The sequence below is a fragment of the Sapajus apella genome, unplaced genomic scaffold, assembly GCF_009761245.1.
Source record: "Sapajus apella isolate SASKATOON/1434 unplaced genomic scaffold, GSC_monkey_1.0 scaffold156, whole genome shotgun sequence".
Taxonomy (NCBI): domain Eukaryota; kingdom Metazoa; phylum Chordata; class Mammalia; order Primates; family Cebidae; genus Sapajus; species Sapajus apella.
Window position 1 is genome coordinate 1678973 of NW_022437096.1, and position 4931 is coordinate 1683903.

The 4931-nt window shown below is 44.2% G+C and overlaps 1 long non-coding RNA gene across 1 annotated transcript in view; it reads right to left on the bottom strand.

Annotated features, from left to right (window-relative positions):
• Nucleotides 1-1732, bottom strand: part of LOC116541808 — a 2609-nt gene extending 877 nt beyond the window's left edge. The window contains exon 1 of the long non-coding RNA XR_004264956.1: nt 65-1732. This is a non-coding gene — a long non-coding RNA (uncharacterized LOC116541808). The remainder of the gene's footprint in view (nt 1-64) is intronic.
• Nucleotides 1733-4931: the final 3199 nt, after the last annotated feature.

A 4931-nucleotide genomic window follows, 5' to 3' on the forward strand; every position in this document is an offset into this window, starting at 1 on the left:
TGTGAGTTCCCTGCAGGACGCCGGAGCCTCGGAGAAGGGTGAGTTCCCTGCAGGATGCCGGAACCTCGGAGAAGGGTGAGTTCCATGCAGGACGCCGGTGCCTCGGAGAACTGTGTGTGCAGCTTACCCTGCAGCAGGTACCCATTCCTGGTGGCTGCTTGTGCTCAAGGCAGGAGGCTTAGAAACCCAAAGATAGGCCGGGCGTCATGGCTCACGCCTGTAATCCAAGCACTTTGGTGGCCAAGGCGGGCGGATCACCTGAGGTCAGGAGTTCAAGACCAGCCTGACCAACATGGTGAAACCCCATCTGAAAAAAAAATAAAAAACCCAAAGATAGTAGCAAAAGCCTGGAAAGCTGAGACATCCTTGGGCAAGGGAGACAAAACAGGAATTCAGCGCCTGCCATTGAGAAAATGCTGAGATTTCCAGGCGAGACCCCTGAAGGGCAAACTGGAGAGGGCCCAGCCCTCACCAAGTCTGGATGTGGCTTGAGTCATCTCAGCCTTGACTGCCTCAGGGTGATCTGCCCTGTCTCACCTTTCTACCAGAGGAGAACTAAACTTTTTTTCAATGAAAAGATCAGAGCTCCTATAACTTTACAGATAAACGGTTTGACTCTCATAAAAATTGACGAGACACACTGGAAAAAAAAGAACCAAATGACTGAAAGGAAAGAGAATAAGAAGACAACAGAAATAGTGTCACACGTGATCCAAATACCAGGGTTTCAGACATGGACTTGATGATTTATACATTCAATATGAATGAGAAGGTGGAGAATGCCGCTAGAGGGTAAGAATCTGTAAACATGCTGAAGCTGAAAAACACAATAAGGAATGAAGAGTTGCCTAGATGTAGTTAATATTGCATTAGACATAGAGATGAAAGGATTACTGTGTTGGAAGACAAGCCAGTAGAAAACATTAGATTACAGAGAGGTGAAAAGTGCCTGAGAGACATAGTGCAAGAGAAAGCTGCAGCACACAGCCAATGGGAGTCCCAGAAGAGGGGAGCGAAGTGGTGGAGTGCCGTTTGGATGATATCACAGTTGAAGACTTTCCACAACTGTTGGGACATCACCCACAAGTGTTAATATCTTTGAACCCCAAAGAGGATAAATTAAAAGTGACAAAAAACCTGCACCTAGGCACATCACGGCAAAGTGCTGAAACCCAAAGAGAAAGAGACACTTTTACCTTCAGGGGAGCAATAAAGCTGGCAGCTGACTCTCTAAAACAAATAGCTGGAACAGTTGAGTGGCTGCTTTAAAATGCTGAAAGGAAATAATTACCAATCTAGATTTTTATACCCAGTGTGAAGATTCTTCAAAAGTGAGGGTAAACTTAAGTTTGGGGGCAAAATAAAAAATTTTAAAAATGTGTCACCAGCCAACCAGGCCTAAAATATATCCTGGAGGGAATTCTCCAGGTGGACATTTGATGTGGGAAGGAAAGAGGAACATTCCTAAAAGGAATGGAAACGGGAAAGCTAAATAAATAGTGGACTGCCTAAAACTATCTCTTAGGGTTTAAAATACAGGTAGACGTATGACACATGGACAGTAAGCACAAAAGCTGGGAGGGAAATAATGATTGCACTGTCCTGTAAGGGGTGAAAGCATGGATTTATGGATTTAAAGGAGATTCTGAGCCACGCCCAGTGGTTCACATCTATAATCCCAACACTTTGGGAGGCTGAGGCAGGCAGATCACCTGAGGTCAGCAGTTTAAGACCAGCCTGGCCAACATGGTGAAACCCTGTCTCTACTAAAAAAATACAAATAAAAAACCAGGCGTGGTGATGTGTGCCTGTAGTCCCAGCTACTCAGGAGGTTGAGGCATGATAATTGCTTGAACCCAGGAGGCAGAGGTTGCAGTGAGCTGAGATGGTGCCACTGCACTCCAGCCTGGGCGATGGAGCAAGACTTCATCTCTAAATAAATAAGTAGACTCTGACATCTGTCATGTGATCTCTAGGGTAACCACTAAAAGCAATAAACATGTTCAGAAAATTGATAAAGAAGAAATTGGGCTAATAACTACTTTCACTAATCCCAAAGAAGAAAGAAAAAATAACCAGATGGTACACACAGGAGACAAGCAAATGGTAGATTTAAACCAAGTGTATCTGCAAGCATATTAAATATAAGTGGAATGCATACCCTGATTCAGTGTGTGAGATTGGATACAGTGACAAAACCCAGCTGTGTTCATTCACAGGACTTACACATCAAGTCCAAGGACGCAGAGTGAATGCGAGGCCAGAAGCCAGAGCACCACCCACGTCTGCTAGGGCCGTTCACATCAGATGGCACAGCCCCAGGCGGGAGAACTCATTAGACTGGAGGGACATCTCAGTGACCAAATGGTCAGGTTAACAGGATGATACAACAATGCTAAACATAAAAGCATCAAAGAACACAGCTCTGAAATGCTGTTGGAACAGAAAGAACTGGAACTGACAGGAGAAACAGACAATCACAGTGAGAGATCTGAACACTTGCCATGGCAGCAAATCCAGCAAGTGTTCTTCCAGAATGTGTCCTGACTGACCATTCCCTCTGGCCCCAGTGACTACCCTGCCAGATGCCCGTCTCCTCCCTGGTTGAGCAGCCTTGAGCAAGGGTAGCAGTAGACAGAGTGGAGGCCAGAGGCCTATCATTCCACCCACTGCAAAGGCACTGCCCTGGAGGAAATTGAGGAGAGAGGGAGAGGGGGCCGGAGATAGAGACACTCTTGAGGCAGGGAGGGGATACTTGGAGGGAGTGACAACCAGGAGGAGGAGGAGGGGTGGGAGTGTTGCTGCTGGGGGCAAACACAGATGACAGAGGCTGATGAAGGGAGAGGGGAGTCTCTGGGCCCCAGGAGACACCATGCTGTACATTGTTTTACAGCCCATCTTTCTATGTTAGTAAAGTAATCCACCTTGTTATTTTATAAGGCTCTGTGGCTGTATTCAGTATTTTACCTCTACAAAAATTCTCATTGGCATTTTGAGTTGAGAGGCAGAGGTTTTTGCAGGGGTGTCTTCCCATCCTCCTGCTCTGATGTCCACTCGCTTCATTCTACTCCTCATTTCTCCATAGGTTCCTTTATAGGGAATTTATAATTTGGGTAGGATTTGTAACTGGGAATTTTCTTCTGCTTCATTTTAAAAGTGGGCCAGGCACTTACGCCTGTAATCCCAGCACTTTGAGAGGCCGAGGTGGGCAGATCATCTGAGGTCAGGAGTTAGAGACCAGCTTGGGCAACATGGTGAAACCCTGTCTCTACTAAAATTACAAAAATTAGCTGCATGTGGTGGCGCATGCCTGTAGCCTCAGCTACGCAGGAAGCTGAGGCAGGAGCATTGGTTGAACTCAGGAGGTAGAGGTTGCAGTGAGCCGAGATCGTACCACTGCACTCCAGCCTGGGCAACAGAGCGAGACCATGTCTCAAAAATAAAAAAAATTTTAAATGGTGCTGTAAGAAGAGTTTGTATTCTTGAGGAAAAACCATTTATGGTTACTTAGGGCTTTACAATTAACAGGTAGTTTATGAGGTTACTAATTAAAATACTAGGTTTTCTTTAAACATTTAAAGAAATTTCTGTTTATAAATGCAGATTTTTTTTTAATGTACAAGGTTTTATTAATGTGCCAGGTACAATTCTAAGTGTCATATATGTGTGTTTTTTTAATTGCATTTTAGGTTTTGGGGTACATGTGAAGAACATGCAAGATTGTTGCATAGGTACACACATGGCAGTGTGATTTGCTGCCTTCCTCCCCATCACCTATATCTGGCATTTCTCCCCATGCTATCTCTCCCCAACTCCCCATCCCCCCGCTGTCCCTCCCCTATTTCCCCCCAACAGACCCCAGTGTGTGATGCTCCCCTCCCTGTGTCCATGTGTTCTCATTGTTCAACAGCCACCTATGAGTGAGAGAACACATGGTGTTGACTTTCTGTTCTTGTTGTCAGTTTGCTGAGAATGATGGTTTCCAGGTTCATCCATGTCGCTACAAAGGACACGAACCCATCATTTTTTATGGCTGCATAATATTCCATGGTGTATATGTGCCACATTTTCCCTGTCCAGTCTATCATTGATGGGCATTTGGGTTGGTTCCAGGACTTTGCTATTGTAAACAGTGCTGCAATGAACATTCGTGTGCACATGTCCTTATAGTAGAATGATTTATAATCCTTTGGATATATACCCAGTAATGGGATTGCTGGGTCAAATGGAATTTCTATTTCTAGGTTCTTGAGGAATTGCCATACTATCTTCCACAATGGTTGAATTAATTTACACTCCCAACAGTGTAAAAGTGTTCCTGTTTCTCCACATCCTCTCCAGCATCTGTTGTCTCCAGATTTTTTAATGATCGCCATTCTAACTGGCGTGAGATGGTATCTCAATGTAGTTTTGATTTGCATTTCTCTAATGACCAGTGATGATGAGCATTTTTTCATATGTTTTTCATATGTCTGTTGGCCTCATGTATGTCTTCTTTTGTAAAGTGTCTGTTCATATCCTTTGCCCACTTTTGAATGGGCTTGTTTTTTTCTTGTAAATCTGTTTTAGTTCTTTGTAGATTCTATTAGCCCTTTGTCAGATGGGTAGATTGCAAAAATTTTTTCCCATTCTGTTGGTCGCCAATTCACTCTAATGACTGTTTCTTTTGCCGTGCAGAAGCTGTGGAGTTTGATTAGGTCCCATTCGTCTATTTTGGCTTTTGTTGACAATGCTTTTGTTGTTCTGGTCATGAAGTCCTTGCCTACGCCTATGTCCTGAATGGTTTTGCCTAGATTTTCTTCTAGGGTTTTTATGGTGTTAGGTGTTATGTTTAAGTCTTTAATCCATCTGGAGCTAATTTTACTCTAAGGTGTCAGGAAGGGGTCCAGTTTCTGCTTTCTGCACATGGCTAACCAGTTTTCCCAACACCA